Here is a 21,207-nt window from a genome sequence, read left to right on the forward strand (position 1 = left end):
GGTTTTTTTTGTTGTTGTTGTCCAAAAACACATGCAAACTGTTATGACTTTTTAAAAGAAATGAAACAGCTTTATTATTGTTCAATACAATAGAGATTTCTTCTGCCCTTTCTAGATGCCAAGGTACAAGTTCATTAATATAATTACCAGAAGACACAAGAGTCATAGAGACCCTGCTACCATTGCTGGGTTTAAGCAGCATTACTCGGCCACTCTGGGAGAAAGTGTAAGTGTCTAGATCATTTTATACTATAATTTTAATGATTTATATAGACTGTATCCACAGTTTTATTTATTTAGCCTTCACACTTTCCTGACTTGTACAGATGGTAGTCCAAAATATGCTGTCCATTAGTGGAGTTTCCACTGCCCAGGTGGGGTCAATGGATGATTAATTTCCTTTACAATTCATCACTGATTATTTATCACTTCTCACCCAAGAAACAGGAGGACTGTAAGGAGGTTCATACCATCCGGAGCAGAACTGCTGAACACTTTATGATCACAGAGTCAACGGAAGAGATTTGCTATTTAGACCACAGCGCCCATGTAGAAGGTGCAGATGTACTTTCTTGCATAAATCTAGCTTTCCATTAAGAACACACAGTAGGATATGATCTTTGTTCACTTTAAATATGTGCCTGTACTTTATTATGTAATTGCATTTGTATTGATTGTTGGGAAAAAAAAAAACATCTGTAGATGTAAGAGAGGATCTGGGTGGAGTAGCAGAATCTATTACAGAGGCAGTCAAAGTGGAGAACACCCCAGCTGGTGAGTAGCATCAAAGCACCACATCAATAATCAGAGTTTACATACATCCACTCCATGGACACCAGTTTAAAAATTCTACTTTTATTTCAAATATAAAGGCTCAGAATGCAAGAAGTTGAAGAGAGTACGCATCTTCTTCAGACGAGCATGGCAGGCTATAAAAAGCACCTTGTCCTGTGCCACGCGCTCCAACAAAATTAGCCCTATTCTTTAACTTTTCCCAGCTCTTTTTACCAATTTATTTTGTATTTCTTTTTTCCCTTCATTTTCCCCAACCTGTCTTTTCATTTTCTGAAATAACATCTTTTGACTTTTTGATTTATTTTTGATTAATAAACTTTATTCATGCAAAGATTTTGTCTGTTTGCATTCTGGACCTTTTAATCATATTTTTCATTCCAAGACCAACCAGGTTATAATTCTAATTCAGCCAAATAAATATTGAATGATTCAACTCACTTTAATAACATTTTTAGATTAGCACATATATGTACAGTTTCATGTCGCTCACCTTTAGTGAGAGGAAGTACAGTAAAGAGAAAACACAAACTGAGCATCCTTGTCTCTATGGAAACACCACTGACCTCCCAGCACACACTGACAACTCTACACCCAGATCTCCACTACCACTGTGGACACACACTGACTCCAGAACTCTCACAGCATTACTTCAGTACTCCAGACCCTAATGTCCACCCATCAGAGAGGAACTGGGAACAAATGAACTTGGCCAGAGCTCTTATGTTTCTTTTCAAGTTCACATCACCAGCTTTACGGAGACATACAAAACCACACACAGTGCCATCATGTCCTTTGACTGTGAGGACTCTGGTTGTTTCTTCTTTTGTGATGTATCCCACAACCCCACACTGACCATGATGCTGCATCTGTGAAACCATATAGGAGACACACATGCTCATTATAAAGCAAAGGGGGTGGAGTCTGATGTAGAGGAGAGAAACAAACAGACATATTATCCCCTCACTCTTATTCTCAAACTCCTCTTTCTAAGTTTATAGTTTTAAAATGCAGTTTATAGAGTTAATCACCTCAAAGCTTGCGCACATACAAATTTTTGCATTACTTTTTCATAGCTTGATATATTTTAGGTTTGCACTGTCTTATGATGTCCTGTGTACTTAATATTTTATTCATTGTATCAAATTTGTTTTATTGGTAAATATACTTTGAACTATTATGCACTGTCACTACAGAATGCTGTGTGCTTTGTCTTCAGAGTCTATAAGCATGCAAACACACACACACACACACATTTAAGAATTTATAGATAGTGAGAGGACCTGCTTTTTGTTTGGTTTTTCAGTTTCCACATCACAATAATTTCTTGTGGACCATTGCTTATGTAGAAAAGTTCTTTAAGATTTTTTGTGAGTAATATGAAGTTCTGAATTTACTGAATGAGTCAAAAACAAACAACAAAAACCTGCATTACTCACAATAAGAACCTATTTGAACTTTGATAAACTCTGTTAATCAGCCTTTGAACATAGACATGGTTTGGGTAGTACATGAGCAGTCCCTTTTCTCAGTGAAGTACTGACATCTCTTCTCACAGTACACAATATTCCCCAAATTATCAGTAACCATACCAGTCCTACATATACTAAACCTGTTTTGTACTAAATTAAATTCAAACTAGACCTGCCATTGAGAACACACTGGAGCCTAGTTCTAGTTTTAGTCTTTGTTTAAAACATCATCCTTTATCCCAATTTCACGTTAGAATAGACCCAGCAGTCAGAGTTGTGCTATTTTGATTATTAAACTACACTTTACCGAATAAAAGTAGTATTTTGTACTATTTCTAGCTAAAAACCACTGATAAGCCTGTCATGGCATAAGGCAAGAAATAGACTAGAAGGAAACTGAGCTTGTGAGTGTGTGACCACAGTTCAGCTGCAGAGGGACAGAAGCAACACGGTTGTCACTTCTGGTCTAAAATGGGCTTTAGACTCTGATCTGGTACCCACTGCCCACTGGTTGGAACTGTGAGAAATGAAACCGCAGCAGACGTCAGACATCCTGAGCTCTCAGACCACATTAAAATGCATACACAAATCTAATACTTTTCTACCACAATTTAGTCCACAAACCATTTTTCTCACACCACTAATAGATTAAGAACACTGCTGTAAAAGTGGAGCCTGTATGTTATATTTGATGTATTCACTGAGCTGAGTTATTTCATGACACAAGCATTTACATGAAAGTAGGGTCATACACTACCATGACTGCAGACATTAGCATTAGTGTATTTATACAGCAGGAGACAAACAGGGAATATCTGGGAACAATTACTGGGAGGGGTAAGAGACAAAACTCACATGAGACACATGTCAAGGGGCAGAGCAGGGGAGGAGCTGCAAACTAAAACATACAAAAGCACATGGAGACAAAGACGTACTAAAGCAATAACATGTAATTGTCTTCTACTCTTTACTACAGTGTAGCCTATAGAAACGTATACCAGGAAATATAGGACAATTATATTTTAACTATATTAAAAAGTACACAGATTTCATAAGATGGAATCATAAGATATGCAGAAATATTTAATAATTATTTGTTAAGCAAAAGAGTTTTCCAGTTCTACCTGAGAAAGTCAGCTTGCTTAAATAACATTTTATATTAACAAATAAATGTACAATTTAATGCAATTCAGCATTAAAAGAGAATTTCACACTCACCTTCAGAGAAGAGAAGACACAAACTCAGCAGCATTGTCACTATGGAAACACCACTGACCTCCCAGCACACACTGACAACTCTACACCCAGAACTCCACTACCACTGTGGACACACACTGACTCCAGCAGTCTCTCAATGACCAAAGCAGATATTAACACACAACGATGATTTTTCTAATGCAAAGATGGTACAGATAAGTGTGAAAAGTTAATGGAGGGCTAAGACTGGAGAGACAACATTTCACTGAGACACAAGACAATATGAAATGGCGTCCTTGGAGGGTGACACTCTACTTTGGTCAGGGGGGATCAAGAAGGATAAAAGAAGATCCCAAATGTAAGGTCTGCAGTTGTTCTCGAGGCAATTCCTTTGTTGTAAACCATACTGGTGTCAATAAATACATCTTCTGTTTTTCTCTACCATCCTGAATGTTGCCTGTTTGAGTGCTTTGATGTTTTGCATGACTCATCATCTCTGTAAATATCTGAGCATCAAAGTTTCACATCCGCTATTACCCTCGGTCGTCAGGCATAATGGAATGAACACACTACATGATCAAAAAACTGCTAGCTGCAGTTCTATGTGAAATGCATATGACTCCTAGTGCAACCACAAAAGTGGCCCCTTTCGAAGTTTTGATGGGAAGACCATTTGAGCCAACCAGGCCTCCTGCTAGCTGTTTGGCACACTCTGATTAGGTTGTACCCTCATTAAGAGCCACCAACTCTGCCCCATAAACCAACTGCCAACCGACACTGAGGAAAACATGGAGGAGCAATGCAATGCACCATGTGCCTCGGTGTGGTTTTGTCTGCATGCACAACTCCCACAACCCACCAATCACAATTTCAATATGTAACCTGTGACGGTCAGGTTGATCAGGGGTGAGGCACCCTGACAGATGTAACATACGTGTGTCACAACAAGACTTTTCTAAGAGGTGCCTTTGTGAAGCTGTTATGTAGGGTGATGCCACCCGAAGGAGATCCGGCTAACAAACCCTGATTAGCTCCCGGCTTGTGGCCTCCCTCTGGTAGCTGTGAACTGGCGAGCCACCTGTTACTTAACCAACATCACATCAATTAACAACACTGGAGGACGCCACAACTGTTCAATGAACAGGTTGGTATTCCCATAACTTTTCAATGCTAGGCTGCACATCGTTGTCAGGATCTTCAAATATCCTCTGACAAATCGTTCCATTTAAAAACAGTATAATAGCTATTTTTAAATCATTTATCTTTGCTCTGTTGCCAAGCAGAGATTCTATAGACATTTTAGTTACTTTATAATGTTGCCAAGCAGGTTTTCTATGTTTGTTGTCTGCCAAAACTACATTCTTCCTCTTTTTTGTCACTCATGCTGTCTATATATTCTAAGCCCTGTGTGACAATAAGCTGGAGCACTTCTGAGTGCTTGCTTACTCAGTGTCCTGTGTGCAACTCAGGACTTCTCACCAGGCACCTGAGGTTCACAAAGATGAAACCGGACTCCTCACTGAGGGTTGACCATCCAAATGCTTAACACACTGCATTGCGGGTAATAAGAATGCTCTGTATTTAAAATGCTCCTTAACATCTGTTCAACACTTTTTAAAAGTCTCAGGAAGCCAATTCTTTAGCTGTTCTAATTTCATGTGCTATTTTCATTAATAAGAAGAAAAGATGCCTTTGAACCGATAGTGAAATGAAATGACAAAACAGGGTGGTAAAAATATTTGGTGTGCGTGTTGGGGTTAGAAGTTTGTCAAAATTTCATTTGAATACACTTCCTTTCCACTGTAAGTGTAGAACATTCAGGTTACTATGGAGGTCAAGGCCTGTTTGATACTCAAAAAGGATGGCAGAGGTCCTCATCCTGGGAAATTTGAACTGTTTCCATCAGGTGATTTTCACAGACTGCACATTAACTGGGGGAACCAAAAGGGTCATGTGGGAGGGTCTGTTCTACTGACCTGCTCCTGGACTGAACGTCACATACCACACACTCTTAAATGGATCTTCAGAGAGGAAGAAATCTACCTCACTGACCAGACTCAGGGTTACACAGGCAGAGTTCAGCATCTTAAAGATACTCCAGGAAATATCTCTCTACTCATATCACCCCCGACTGAGGAGGATGGGGGAGTGTCCACCATACCTGTGTAAACACTGCAGTCCACTTCCTCCCACTGACTGGACTCTGGCTATCAGGTGTTTCCCTCTGACTCATGTTGCCTTTATCACTCCAGGACGGCACTGCCATCCTGTGGGAGAAACTGACTTGGAGAACCGAGATGGATGATGCTTCTCCACAAACTCTACTACACTGTACCATCTCAACATGTCTAATTCCTACTTCTTTGTGTTATATTCTGTGCAGATGACTTTTTGACTGGGACAAATGTATAGAGAATAACATTTTTTTTTAAAAGTTCCATCATTCATTCAGTGTTTTTGTTTCAGTCTTTCCAAGAGATGACATGGAGGTTTAATCATGAAGTTTGCACCTTGAGATGTAGATATCAGTAAAAGGACTGAATAAGGATGGCCTTTAGTAAAACATGTTCAGAGTTGTTGACCAATTGCTGTAGCAATACTTATGGGAGGTGAAAGACATGCATGCTGGGAATTTTCACATTTGTAAACTCATTGCTTTGAAAACAGAGACAAAAGAAAAAAAAATAAGACTGCTTAAGAAAACTTTAAACTGGAGTGAATGTGACAGAAACCATACTGCCTGAGACAGTTAGTGATTGATTGATTAAAACACAAAGTTCATAGCTGGATCACAACAGAACCTAAAGCCCACAAAACCAGAAAAGAAGCATGGACGTGTGTGTGTGTGTGTGTGTGTGTGTGTGTGTGTGTGTGTGTGTGTGCAAGCATGCATGACTGTGTTAGAATAGGCATGAATGTGTGTATGTGTTTGTGTGCATCAGCATTGGAGGAGCATATGTGAGGAGGAAGCATATGTGAGGAAGAAGAGATGCATGCTGGGAATTTTCACATCTGTCAACTGGTAGCTATATACGCATATATGCGTATACAGGAGCGTGCATGTATTTGTGAGTGTGGGTGTGGGTGTGTGGGTGGGGTAGTAGTTGTGTATCATTTTGTATATTTAGGGTGTGTGTAAAATTATGTTTTTTCTCCAGGTCCTTCAATGTGGGTCTGTTCATCCTGAAGCAGCCGTGTGTCTGTGTGTGTGTGCGCGTGTGTGTGTGTGTGTGTGTGTGTGTGTGTGTGTGTGTGTGTGTGTGTGTGTGTGTATGTATGTATGTATGTATGAATGTGCATGGGTGTGGGTGCATGTTTCTCATGTGTGTGTGTGCCAATTCCCCCCAGCTAGACACATCACAGATAGTGATGTCCAACAGACAGTGGCATCCAACTGCTGTCAGTGAACTGCACTCTACACACATTCTGCTGTCAAACTGCACCACACACCTTCATGATGTTCTTGGTTATCAGTGGGTATAAACAGAAACCACAACTCTCTGTCCTGCTTTGGCTCTTTACTTATGAAACAGCAATAGACTCTCACAGTGGAAGTGATGCGTACAGACAACGGTTGGCATTTGACCTTAAAAGACATGATTAATAACAGAAAAAATATGCTGCTATTTAAAGGTCAAATATCAAAAAATCCTTCAACAGAGATATACACATAAAATGCAGAAAAATGATTCCTTGGGAAAAATACATAAACGTAATAATAAAACACAATTAATTTTTTTGATCAGCAGAGAGCAGCAGCACCCAGCCATCAGAAATCACAACACCTAAAAAACATTCTGATTGGTGTTAAACTTATTTATTATGGTACAGTGCGGTCACAGCTGTCAGAAATGGTGATATGTGTGCTGCAGGTTCTACAGTGACAGAATTCAGTGGTCACAGATTTTGGTGTAGCACCATCATTTAAACATCTGATGGCTCAGAGCAATGTCTGTTTCTGCATATATTCCTAAATTCACCTTAAAGGTAATAACATGTTTGATATCATAGTGTTCAGAACAATCTCAGCTATCTTCCTAATAAGGTAGAATCTGACATAGATCACTGTATAAAGTAATATTATGGAATATGGACATTTTTCATCTCATGTGAAAAAAATCCCTTTACTAATTGGGAACTGTTTTGGTGTTTGAAATAGGTTTACCAAATTCTGTGGTTCACAGTAGTGCAATACATGAATAAAGTAATATTGAAATATATAATAAATGTCTAAAATGAAATTTTGTACATATATTGAGTAAAAGCATGGTCTGTTAGCAACATTAACAGCTTTTGTTCTAAATTAAAGGACCAAAATGTGCTCCTTTAGTTTAGACTCTAAACATGTCTCGTCCACCCGGGTTAAGGGAAAATAAAGTAAATTTGATTCTTTGCCGACCTGTCCCGTTAAGTGGCACTGAAATATGCGCTGTGGTTTGGTCCGGTAGAGAGGAACCGGTGCTAATTACCTGCTAACTGCTAATTAGATACTAACATAAAGTAGGACATTACTAAGACTGACACAATATAAAACTAGAGTGCATGTGGGGGTTTTGTTTGTTTGTTTGTTTGTTTGTTTGTTTGGGCTACAGCAGGGTACATCAGGGGGTGGAGGGAGGAGCCATGGCAGATGAGACGGGTGTAGGCTCAGTAACATCATGACATCAGGGATAGGTGAACCTCAGCAGAAAGAGAGACTAAATTATTAGGCATGTCCACGTACAAGGGTGTGTAAATTAGGGAACTATAATATGCATACCATCCCGTGTCGAACAGAAGAGGATGAGCCTGGATTCTTGATCTCTTAAAGCTAATTTATGTAATGTTGCCTTGTGATAACACCTGCTGAGAAGTGCATTATACAAATACATTTCTATGGAATTGAATAATGCAAGGCTACAATATAATTTTTAAGAATGGAGTGCCTCATAAAAACACTGCTATTGAACTGATTAAGAATAGCGTGGTACTAGGGCTTTGGTTGAGGTTATCTGAGGTTATCTGGCCAACCCTCGATGGAGACACTGGGCATGTGGCAGGCAAAACTCACATCCTTTTTCCCTTGACGAAAAGCCAGTGAAAACATAGTCACTGTGTGAGTGTGTAAGTATGTGTGTGTAATGCAAAAACCCACTGGGAAAGCAATACACAGTCAGGCTAGTCATGCTCTGCACATATGGCTTTATTAAATATGTTTATTTATTTAGTTTAATTGGGGGGTGGGGGGTGGGGGGCTCAGGAATGACCTCTCAACACTGGCCTGGTAGCAGAGGCCTGACACATGTGACCTCAGACTCTTTGTCACGTACATAGTCATACATGGTATAACTGGCAGTGAAATGCTTTATGTAACTGCTCTGTCCGTGGCTGAGGAGAGATACAGGGTAATGGAGAGTGGTTTAATGAATAAATAAATATGTTATGATGAATAAAGAGAGGATGTATACTATGCATATATACAATGTACAATTTCCAGTTTTTACAATTTAAAATTCACAGTTTTTTTTTTGTTTGTTTGTTTGTTTTATGATGTTTGTGGACATCATACACAGAGTAGTCCCTTCAGTTCCATCAGTTGGCCTGATTCAGGGCCCAAATGGCCTGTGGGAAGGAGCTCCTCTTCAGTCTCTCCGTGTTGGTCTTCAGGGAGCGAAAGCGCTTCCCTGACCTCAACAAAGAGAAGAGCCTATTGTTGGGATAGGTGGCCTATTGTTGGGATAGTCCTTCACAATCCTCCTGGCCTTGGTCTGGCACCACTTGTATTAGGTGGTCTACAGGTCAGGAAGTTCCATATGAAGTTCCGCTCTGCTCAACGCACCATGCTCTGGAGTGCTTGTCTGTCTTGCTTGGTGCAGTTCCCAAACCAGACTGTGATGTTTCCTGTGAGGATGCTCTCAATAGTGCATGTGTACAAGGTCCGCAGCACCTTGGAGGGCAGTCTGAAGTCTCTTAGGTGTTTGAGGTGGTAAAGACGCTGATGAGCCTTCTTTGCCAGGGAGTTGGTGTGGTGGGACCAGGACAGGTCCTGCGAGATGTGAAATCCAAGGTACCTGAAACTGTCTACTCTCTCCACCGTGGTTCCATTAATCCTAACAGGCTGGTAGTGCCACTCCTGCTTCTTGCTGCAGCTCCTTTGTCTTGCTGATGTTTAGGAGGAGATTATTTTCCTGGCACCAGTTCTGCAGGTAGGCCCTCTAGTTGTTGTCCGAGATCAGACCCATGACGACAACGACGGTATTGCCAGCAAACTTGGCAATGATGGTAGAGCTGGAAGTGGCCACGCAGTCTTATGTGTAGAGTGAGTAGAGCAGGGGGCTTAGGACACAACCCTGGGGAGCTCCAGTGCTGAGGGTGAGGGTGGATGAAACACAGTTGCCCACCCGTACTGATTGTGATCTGTCTGGTAGGAAGTTGGAGATCCAGTCACACAGGGATGGATGCAGTCCAAGATCCTCCAACTTGGTAGTGAGTCTGGAGGGGATGATAGTGTTAAATGCTGAACTGTAGTCGACAACCAGCATTTTAACATAATTACCCCTCACTTTATCCGAGAGTTCAGAGCCTTGCGGATGGTTTTGTCCACCCAGGGCTTCTGGTTAGGAAACGTCTTGATGGTGGCTCTTGGGATCATATCATCCACCATTTTCCCAATGAACTCCACTACTGCTTCCGTAAACTCGCTGACATCATCAGTGCCAGTGACCTCATCAGTCCTGCTGTTTTCATATTAGCGTTACAAACCGCTCCAGCTCTCTCTCTCTGTGTGTGTGTGTGTGTGTGTGTGTGTGTGTGTGTGTGTGTGTATGTTGGTATCGTGTGACAACAAGATGATGTAATGTACTTTACTGTCCATTGTAGATCGCTCATGCAGATAAAACACAACACGCTAGTATCAGATTAACACACACACACAAGCACTTGAAATGTATACAACTGAAAATTTGTAATTCATTGTTTAGAGTTTAGATTCTGCATGAATTCATTGTGCTTATTTGCTCCTGTGAACATGAATATTCAGCCTGGTGACAATCTGCATGCAGGAACAAGTCAGAATACCACAGACCAAAGGAGGGAAGGAGGACAAATATGAACAACTAAAAGTAGAAAGAGAGACGTGTGTGTGAGCTGAAGTATTTGTCATGGTTTCAGTTCAAACACTCACACCCCACAGTCCTAAAAACAGTGTGTTCAGGTATGTTGGGCTTCGTTGAGGAGCAGTCAGATAGTTCTTCATGTAGTCAGTGATGTCTCACTCCTGCTGCAGGGACATCACACGTACAGTAAGACAGTCACAGATCAGCACTAAAGAGGATAGAGGAGGACAGCACACAACATACACACACGTACAACAGATGAGTGTATGTGGGGGTACTCAAGGCAAATATACACATGCACTGCAGACCTGTGTGTGTGTGTGTGTGTGTGTGTAATGTTGCTGGCCCGAGTGCAGCAGGACGTACAGACTTCCTTGACGGTGCAAGACATTTATTAACATTAAACACATACGACACAGGGGGCACTCACACATAACACAATAAACATGACTCTACACTTAACATTAAACAATGAACAGATATACATTAACACGTGACTACACAAACTAACGTTGCGGCTACAGAGCTCGAAATTATCACACATGTAGCGACAATAACCAACAGAGGTGCACATACTGACAGGTTTAAATAGACAGACAAACAGTAAACCCTGCGCAGGTGTGTGCAGTCCCGGAGGGCGTGGTTACAAAACACACGTGACTCGTGGGGGGCGGAGCGTTCCGTGACGGTGTGGATATGTGACTGGGTGCACAACTCAGTAAACTCTTATGAGTTTACGTGTAATTAAAATTTCAAACCAAAACTTATTTAGTTTAACATACTGGAAGGTATTTTTTCCAAGTGCATTTTACACTTATAAAATCCTGTCAAAACCGCAATCCACTAGGTGGACCTATACTACACTTAAATTATATGGAAACACGAATAAAAAACAAAACAAACAAACAAAAAAAACGGTAGATAAGACTGATATAATTTCTAAAAAGGAAAAAGGCAAGCATTCCTTTTATAAGATTGATGTATATTTTATTGAGATAAAGACATTCATACTTTTAACCAGCACATTATTGCAGGTAAGAAAAGGATTTTGTTATGCAGATGCTGAAAGCAACAGTACCAAGAGGATTTACCAAATATATCTGTGTGTGTGTGTGTGTGTGTGTGTGTGTGTGTGTGTGTGAGAGAGAGAGAGAGATGCGAATAAAAGTTCGTCAGAGTTTCATCTGAATACACTTCCTCTCCACTATAAGTATAGCTGTGAAGTCATTCAGTAGACTGTATTGAAGAGTGTGTACGGTGTGTATCAGCAGTCCTGCTGTAGCTGTGTGTAGTTTGTGTAACTCAGTAAGAATGCAGGTGTGTGTTTATCTGCTCCTTGTGCTCCACGCTGCTGATGGTGAGTGTTACCTTCTCTCTACAGGTGTAGACAAGTGAAGAAACACGTCACCGGGAAGCGACCTGGATGAGGTTTGAGGACATGTAGCTCGATATCTGACTTATTTACAAATCCTATTCGCTATCGTTGTTGTTGGCTTCCAGTGTTTGTTAGAAATGTTAGCAGCTTTTGTTCTAAACTAAAGGAGCAAAATATGGACACCAAACATATCTTGTCCACCTGGGTTAAGGGAGAATGAAGTAAATTTGTTGACTTTATTTGTTAAGTGGCACTGAAATCTGCGCTGTGGTTCAGTCCGGTAGAGAGGAACCGGTGCTAATTACTTGCTAAATAGTTACTTCAGACCAGCATACGATAGGAATTGTAGGGACATTACTAAGATTGATGAAATTAAGAGTATTGTGACTCTTACAAGCATCATTTTGCCCTATAAGTCTGTATATTTACAAAAACAATTTATGTTTTTTTATCATGGTGTGGTATGTGAAATGTGCTCACTTGTTTATTTCTGTTTGTGTTATTTATTCCTCACTTGTTCATTCTGTGTATGATGCAGCTCTTGTCCACTACCCACTTCTGTATCCAGCTGCCTGTAACAGAGGTCACACCTCATTGTGGTTGATTGTATATGTGGTACAGTCCTTTACATGTGGTGTATGATGTGTGTGTTTGGTGCTTCTGTGTGTTTTACTAAGTGGGGCGTGGGGTTGGGTTTCAGGGAGAGGCTACAGTGAGTTCTGATCTCATGAATTCTGACATACTCATCAAATGCAAGACAATACTACTCTGTGTTACCATGGAGACCTGAGGAGTGGCAGAGCTCACTACCTACAGGATAAAGAGTTGGACTAGTGATGAATAAATACATTTGGCAAGACAAGTGAGGTATCCAGGTCCAGCTCTACGGTGGGTGTGAAGACCCATTGTGCAGAAAATGCAAAAATTAAAAAAAAGCAAATTCATTAGAATGGAAACGCGTTTGCTACAGATCCAAAATGCAGTGCAACTTCAGAAATGCTGCAAACTCAGTCACAACACAACGTTTTCTGAAGTTGCCTCGCATTTCCAAAATATAGCACACGTCATTTTGAATAAAGTGTTTTCTGAATTTGTATAGCGTTCAGGAATTTGCATCAAGTTTGTAAACTGTAGCACATGTGTTTACCTTCTGTGTTCTTGAAAAGAAACAGTAAATCAAACATAATGTGGAATACAAGTGTAACAACAAGACTGAAGGGGAAATAGGTGAGACGCTGATTCAGAGATGGAACTGCACCTTAACAACCACAGCACCACAAAAGATACCAAATACAAACAGTGCAGACTGACTCTGCTTATTGGTTTTGCCAAAGTCATATCTGGGCCCATGTCCTTAAAGGGCCCCTACCATGGAAAACTGAATGTCACTCACTTTATTGAAATAAATAATTTTTAAGTAATATGTAAATATTGTTATATTTTCAAAACACATTGTTTACTCTCCAATTCCTTACAGTCTATATATAGAATATAATCTGTAAAAATAGCCTGTTTTGAAATCACTGTTTCTCTGATGTCATGAGAACCAGCTCATTTACTTATCTCTGCCTCTTTGGCCTACAGCAGTTTAACCCCCAACACCTACATTGCAGTTCTCAGACATATTGCAGCACAATACAGGGCAGCCAATCAGAACAGAGCTCATTTATCTTACATCTTAAAGGCACAGCAACAGAAACTGCCTGTTTAATTCCAAGGGATAAAGAGAGGATGGAAAATGGTTGTGTAAAACTGAATTATGACTCTTTTTGGAAGATAACGCCACAAAAACATTGTAAGAGGACAACAAAGCAAACTATAAAATAAAGGATAAATGTAGGATATGCGACCTCTAAAGACCTTTTGGTGTATTTGGTGAGGTGGGAAGGTGAGTGGCTACAGCTACAGCTGAGGAAGCACCAGGGGCTCCTGTCTGGGTCCCACTGGGCAGCCATATGCAGGGCAGCTGTGTACAGCACAGGTTCTGAACTTGGCTGAAGGGTGCAGTTTCAGCATCTTGGACATCAGTCAGGCTGCCTTGGAGGTGAAAGATGTTTGGTCTGTGGTATTGGTCTACAACTCTGAACACGTTTTACTAAAGTCCATACTTATTTGGTCCTTTTAATGAAATCTACATCTCTAAGTACAAACCCCATCTCTAAGTAAAACTCTATATCATCTCTTGGAAACATTGAAATAAAAAATGGAAAAAATTTTTTAGCAAAGCATTAGCCATTAGATTAGAACATATTAGTCCATCACTGATACACTGATCAAACTGGTTTCATCAAAGGAGACACTCAACCATTAACATGGTAGACTACTTAACCTAATACTGTGATGGTGGCAGTTCAGAGGAAGCACTACGCAAGGTTACACCAAAGTGCTCTTTATTTTCCATTGTCAATATTTGACGATACCACTACTAACGACAAACACTACTCTGTTCAAATAGTCCTTGTAGCGATGTACACGTTGGGAGTGAGCAGTCCGACAGGCCACTAATGTGCTGCACTCTCTCTTGACCTGTGAGTTTAAATAGAGAGACTGAACAAGGAACAGGTGAAGGTGATTAGTAGGCAGGAGACTGGGAATGAGGCAGGTGTTTAGTGTGATCCCTAGCAGGAGTGGGTGTGTCCCTCCCTCTGGCTGGCCGGCCAACCGTGACAAATATGTTACACCTCACTCCACATATTAGAAACTGCTATGCAGAGAAGGCCTTCAATAAAGAAAACTGGAAGTTTTTCTGCTCACATTGCGTAAAATCTTTAACACCACACCTAAGGCCACAGTCAGTATCAATATAATACCATCACAAAATGTGCATTAAGGTACTAGGCAAGGAAACCCACTCTCTCTATTGCTGTTCTCAGTTCTTATATTTATACATTTATTTATTAGTATTTTTACTTTTTTTGGGGGTGGGGAGGTTGTCTTTTTACAGTTTTTATTTGTTGTTGTTGTTGTTGTTGTGACACTGCAGTGCACACTAGCCTACAGCCTCAATTAGTTACTTTACAGATATTCACCATTTAGCATTTATACATTTTTTATTACTATTTTTGTTTTTTGGGGTTTTTGTCTTTAAGTTTTTATTTTATTTTATTTGTGTTGTTACAGTGCAGTGCACACTAGCCTACAGCCTCAATTAGTTACTTTACAGATATTCAGCATTTAGCAAACAGTTGTTAAACAGCTTTTGACAGCTTTAACAACAAAAATAACAAAGTAACAGAGAAAAGGTGAGAAAATGTTTCTATTTCCTGTGATAACTGTTGGGTTGTGATGACATTGCACTGTCTACATCCAAAGTGGTCTTTGCTTTGGTGACTCCTTTAGTGGTTCTGTGTTAGTGGGTGCATTTCACAGCTTCTCTTAAGTAGTTTTTTTCTTAATAGTATGAAAACTACAACATGATCATAGACTGCTGCATTCCACCTGTACTTTTTGAATAATATGAATGTTATCAGACAATGCTCATGTTTACCTGATTAAATGATCAATGTTTATTTTGATCAGCATGTAATCTAGAGCTCTTCCTGTCTGATCTGTCTAATATTTGCTAAGCTACACATTCAGTTTGGTCCTCTGATCACTAAGTGCAGGAGTGAAATGATGTGTCCAAACAGTGCTGAGGGGGATCACTGTGTAGCACTACTTCTTACTGCAGGATCACTTTACTGAGGATGGGGACTGAACACTGGGAAGCTCAGGAGGAAGTGATGACACTAGAAAGACACTGTTTCACTGTTACATTTAGTCTGTATGTGAGAGAGAAAGAAGTGGAGGAATAATTTATTTTGCACTTGAACACACTTCCCCTCTACTGTGGATATTAGTGTGTGGAGAATTTCAGTGGAGTTCTACTGAGAGAGTTGTAGAGTTCCAGGTTATAGTTGTATTGTGGTTCCACTAGACAGACTGTAGTCTGGGCTGCAGTTTTCAGTGTTCAGTACACTGTAGTTTTGTAGAGTGTATAAGATGTGTAGCAGCATTACTGCTGTAGCTGTGTGTGGTGTGTTGTGGAATGCAGCTTTGTTTTTAACTGCAGATGTGTTTTTACTTCCTTTTTGGAAATGATGTGCATACGAAGTCCTGTGAAGCATTTGAGGTTCTTCTTTATTGTACTGATTCGAAGCTTTGGACTATGTCATAGAGAAATGAACTGACCAAACAGCACTGAGGGAGGTCATTTTAGGTCACTCCCACTGGCAACCACATTTTGTCTCTATGACAACGGACTGAAACGTTCAAGTTACAATGCCGACGTTCTCACTGATGATGTGAAACTATCTGCTAGATCACTGACTGATAAAGAAGAAAGAGGACATACCAAATGACAATGTATTAAACCCTACAGGATCACTATATATGTGAGTGAGAATGTTGTCATTCTTACTTATGTGTGTCTGTGTTGGGGATAGACGTTGGTCAGAACTTCATCTGAATGCACTTCCTCTCCACTATAACTGTAGTTGTCATATTATTCAGTAGAGTGTAGTTCTGAAGCGTGTGTGTATGGTGTGTATCAGCAGTCCTGCTGTAGCTGTGTGTATTTTGTGTGTAACTCAGTAAGAATGCAGGTGTGTGTTTATCTGCTCCTTGTGCTCCATGCTGCTGATGGTGAGTGTAACCTTCTCTCTACTTCTGTAGATCATCAAATATCTACTCAGTAGCTACTTTATAAGAAACACTGAAAACATCTAGTAGGAGTTCAGTTAGAGACGACATCTCTGACCACCTATAAAAGGCACTTTAAAGGCACATGTGGACACTAGTGCCAATGGGTGATGTTATTGTTTCTAATAAAGTAGGTGGTGAGAATAAAATTGTGTGTGTGCGTGTGTGTGTTGTATATTACCTGAACATGTAAGGTAGAATTTAAGATTTGGTTAGTAGGCTGCTTTCAGTTGTAAACCAAACCTTGAACTCAATGTGTCATTGTGGTGCAGTTATATCTAATTACATATAACCCATGCATATCGGATTCAGTGCTCAGACTAGAGCATAATAATCAGAGTAAAGTAAGTAGTCAGTACATGGTTGTATAGTAAATGTTACTCTGAACAATCACAAATCACTGTGTGCTTGAGATAGTTAAGCCATGTTAAAGAGAAAAGAGATGAAAAGAGTAAAGAGATGAAACTCAAATGTTGGGACATGCACATGAGGGGATTGATAGTGAAGGTCTTCTACTGGTGTGTTTCTGCAGGCTGTATACTGGAACATCAGAAGATTACAGACATCACTGCATACGCAGGAGACTCAGTACTACTGCCCTGTTCCTGCACTGACCCACAAACCAGACCTGAGAGTTTCACCTGGCAGAAACACCAAAACTCCAGTTATACAGAGATCTCCAGTGAGAGTGAACAGTACAGAAACAGAATTCAGCTCGGTACTGCTCACTCTCCAGGAAATCTCTCTCTACTCATATCACACCTGACCAAAGAGGATGAGGGAGACTACAGGTGTCAAACTAAAGGGAATAAATACAAAGACATCAAACTTTATGTTTCAGGTAAAATATTATTCAGAAACACGGACAAATTAAAATCTCCTAAGTAGATTTCGCCTGGTGGATCTCCATCATGAACTTCGCTTTTCAAACATAAATATAAATGTAATATAAATACATTCACCACACACTTTATTAGACACACATACATCACATTTTACTAAAATTCAAAAACAGGACATTTAAAAATAGAGAAACACCATTACATATTTATGTATCTAACATGTGGACCACATTATCCTCAGATATTAGTCACCAGACACCCTCTGTCACCAGTCTAGAAGAGTTAAACACAACTAACATACATTTCACCTGCCCTCACTGAACACTTTCAGTACCTCTAATAAGTGAATGTGTAGGTATAATTACAGACTGTGTCCACCTGGTGTCTTACACAGTTTGTGTGTCACCCTGCACGCAGGATATCACTGGTCAGTTTCTGACCACAGATGTCCCAGTATATGTGGATACTGAATCATTCTCCACACGTCAATCCCACTACAGTGCTGGAGGCTTGGTAGTGGGTGTTGTACTGGTATGAGTGGTTCAGGTACAGCAGTGTTACTGGATTCAGTGCTACTGGTAGGTTGAGAGTGTTCTGACAGTGAAAGATATCCAGCCAGCAGTGGTTCAGTGGTCAGACAATGACCATAACTGGAGTTGGAGGATGGTTAACACTAACTGTGTGTTACACCAGATGGGCTACAACCACTGACTCTACACGATGTTTCTAATCCATTTATATTTTAATGCATGTGACAGAGAGCATAAACTTGCATCAATTCTGTAACAAAAGGATGTTAAACATTTCACAAATGGATTTGTTTTGTCTTCATATGATGGTTCACAGAAGAATGTCACTGGTTGTACAGGTTACTTCATAACAGTAGTGTAACATGTCAGTGTTTCTGCTCTCTCTAGTCTGTAAGGATGTTGTGAATCCTCCGACAGTGCTGAGTGGATACGTGGGAGGGTCTGTCCTGTTGCCCCGTTACTGCACTGAACTGCTGGCCGAGCCAAAAACCGTCAGATGGAGTTTTATAGAAGAATCTAATTTCATCTACCCAACTGACCAGACAAACCGTTACACTGATAGAATTAAGCTGGTTACTGCTCAAGGAAATTTCTCTCTAATCATATCTGGTCTGACTAAAGAGGACTGGGGACAGTACAGGTGTAGCATCAGCAGTCATCATCTTATAGAGGTCAAACTTCAAGTAACAGGTAAACCAACCTCTTGTATATTTAATGTATGAAATGTTGTTGACTGCATATAGCGACTGGTCTGTACCAATAACTACTGTACTACATAAAACAAAAAATCTATCCAGCGGCAGGATCTGCAGTTCTACTTCTGTCTGTTTCTAGTTACATCTTCTGTTTGTATTTGTATTTCATGCATGTAGTTAATGACTCTTGTCCGCTATCCTGTTATATATACATAGTGTATATAGATAGATAGATAGATAGATAGAGGGAGGGAGCGAGCGAGAGATGGAGAGAGAGAAGGAAGGAGGGACGGAGAGAGGGAGAGATAGAAAGAAAATTTAAAAAAGACAAAGAATGGGGGTAAAAACAACGTTTGACTTTATGAAACAAAATAGCGTTGCGCTTCCTTTTCACAATACAACAAGGCGGTGAACGTCAACGCATCTCCTTGAGTTGTAATAAATATGCGTGTGTGTGTGTGTGTGTGAGAGAGAGAGAGAGAGAGAGAGAGAGAGAGAGAGAGAGAGAGAGAAAGAAAAAAAAGAGCAGCGCTTTAGCTGGGTGATACATATCTGCCTGCCATAAGATGAGGGACAGTGATTAACCCACCCAAACATACACACACACACACACAGAGACTATATTACCCAGTTTATAAAAGTTACCTAACTATTTATCATTATTAACTATTTATTATTATTAACTATTTGTTATTATTAAGTATTTATTATTTTCCATCCTTATTATTTATTTATTTTCCTTTCTTTTCACTTTTACTTCTTCTAATTATTATTATTTCAGGCCAATTACAGTTTCTCTTCAAGTTCTTTTATAACAGAATTCTTAATTTCCATAATTGCAAAGGTTGTAATGTTGTGTAATGTTCATGTTATAATACTGCTTTGGCAATACTACAATACTATAGTTGTATATGCTCATGCCAATAAAGCTTACTGAACTGAAATGCACACAGAGAGAGAGAGAGAGAGAGAGAGAGAGAGAGAGAGAGAGAGAGAGAGAGAGAGAGAGAGAGACTCGACCCAGGAGCCCCTAATTCATTCACTCTCAGAAAATGACTGAAGGACACACTGCACCTACAGAGCCCTGCAGCTTCAGACGTAGCCAACGTATCACCACCACTGACACACAGAGAACTGAACACGTCTGTTTGGCCAAACTGTACATACATCAGTTCTGTAGTACAAAATCTAAACTTGTTAAATACATAACAGTCCTGAACCCTCATTACTTATAACTGATCACACTTTTCTATTCTTGCAGAGGCTCCATATAAACCTGTAAATCCTACTCCAGTGGACACTGACACCACAAGTCCAACAGCTTCAACTAAACCTACTACTACAATGATGTCTCCAAATGGTTAAATGGTTTCTTTAAATCTGTGATGTTTCTGAGAATAAAAGTTATTTAATGTGTCATTTAATGTAAACTCTCAATGAAGTATAATGCCTGACTCTGTAACTTCAAACTGAGCCTGTAGAGACGTATTACAGACCCATTCATGTTCTTTTCTATTTGCTTGTGTGTCAATAAGAATATGCTTTGAATGCTTGTTAAACATTCATACAATTTAATATTTAAAATGACAATTAATACATTTAAATTTAATATAAATGCTTCCCACATTCCCACATGCAGGTGCTCACACTTCTCCACTGTACACACGTCATGTCATATTAGCTGGTGTGGGGGGTTTACTGCTGTTGATGGGATTAGGAGGAGTCATCTGCTGGAGATACAGAGGTGTACACACACACACACACACACACACACACACACACACATAAATACATACATATCCACATCCATCTCACACTGAGTTAATTTTGTAGTTCAGAGACGTGAACAGACGGTGAGCAGAGAGGGACAAACAGGACAGAGGAGAGATCAGCAGACACAGGTGAGTGTCACACATCCATGTTATAATATCAGTGAACTCTGATTCAGTGCACAGATCTGTTCTACAGTGTCAAAGCTTGGATCAGTGAATGTGACTGTTTCTGCATGATTGTTCTGACATTCTGTACATGACTACAACGTTAAGATCGAAATAATGTAATTGCCAGCCAATCCCTTCATGTAACACTGACATGAGGCAAGAAACATTTGGGCCATATACAAAATAGTTTACTACATACTTATGCTGCGTACTGGACTCATTATATACCGTATAATGTTTACTGTTCCCTGTAGTAGTATGATGCATAATATCCAGTGTGTACTAAAACGCAAACCATACTAAGGGGTCACGTGAACGTATGAAGTTCTACCCACTTGTGATTTACGGCCACCGTTGCATGATGAGATGCTGTACACCATGGAGACAGGCCTGGTCACGTACTGGATTATTTGGCCATAGCAGTACGTCATCTGGGTATCTTTTGTGTACTGGAAAAATTCATTTTGGTCAGACTAGTTTTCAAGCTCTCTTCAGTAAGCACTCATTAACTAAAGAAAAATTGATCAACACACATTTATCATTTGTATTAAAAAGGGCAGATGATGTATGTATATGGTTACTCTGCTCAG

The sequence above is a fragment of the Electrophorus electricus genome, chromosome 2, assembly GCF_041902795.1.
Source record: "Electrophorus electricus isolate QZ-2024a chromosome 2, ASM4190279v1, whole genome shotgun sequence".
NCBI classification, from domain to species: domain Eukaryota; kingdom Metazoa; phylum Chordata; class Actinopteri; order Gymnotiformes; family Gymnotidae; genus Electrophorus; species Electrophorus electricus.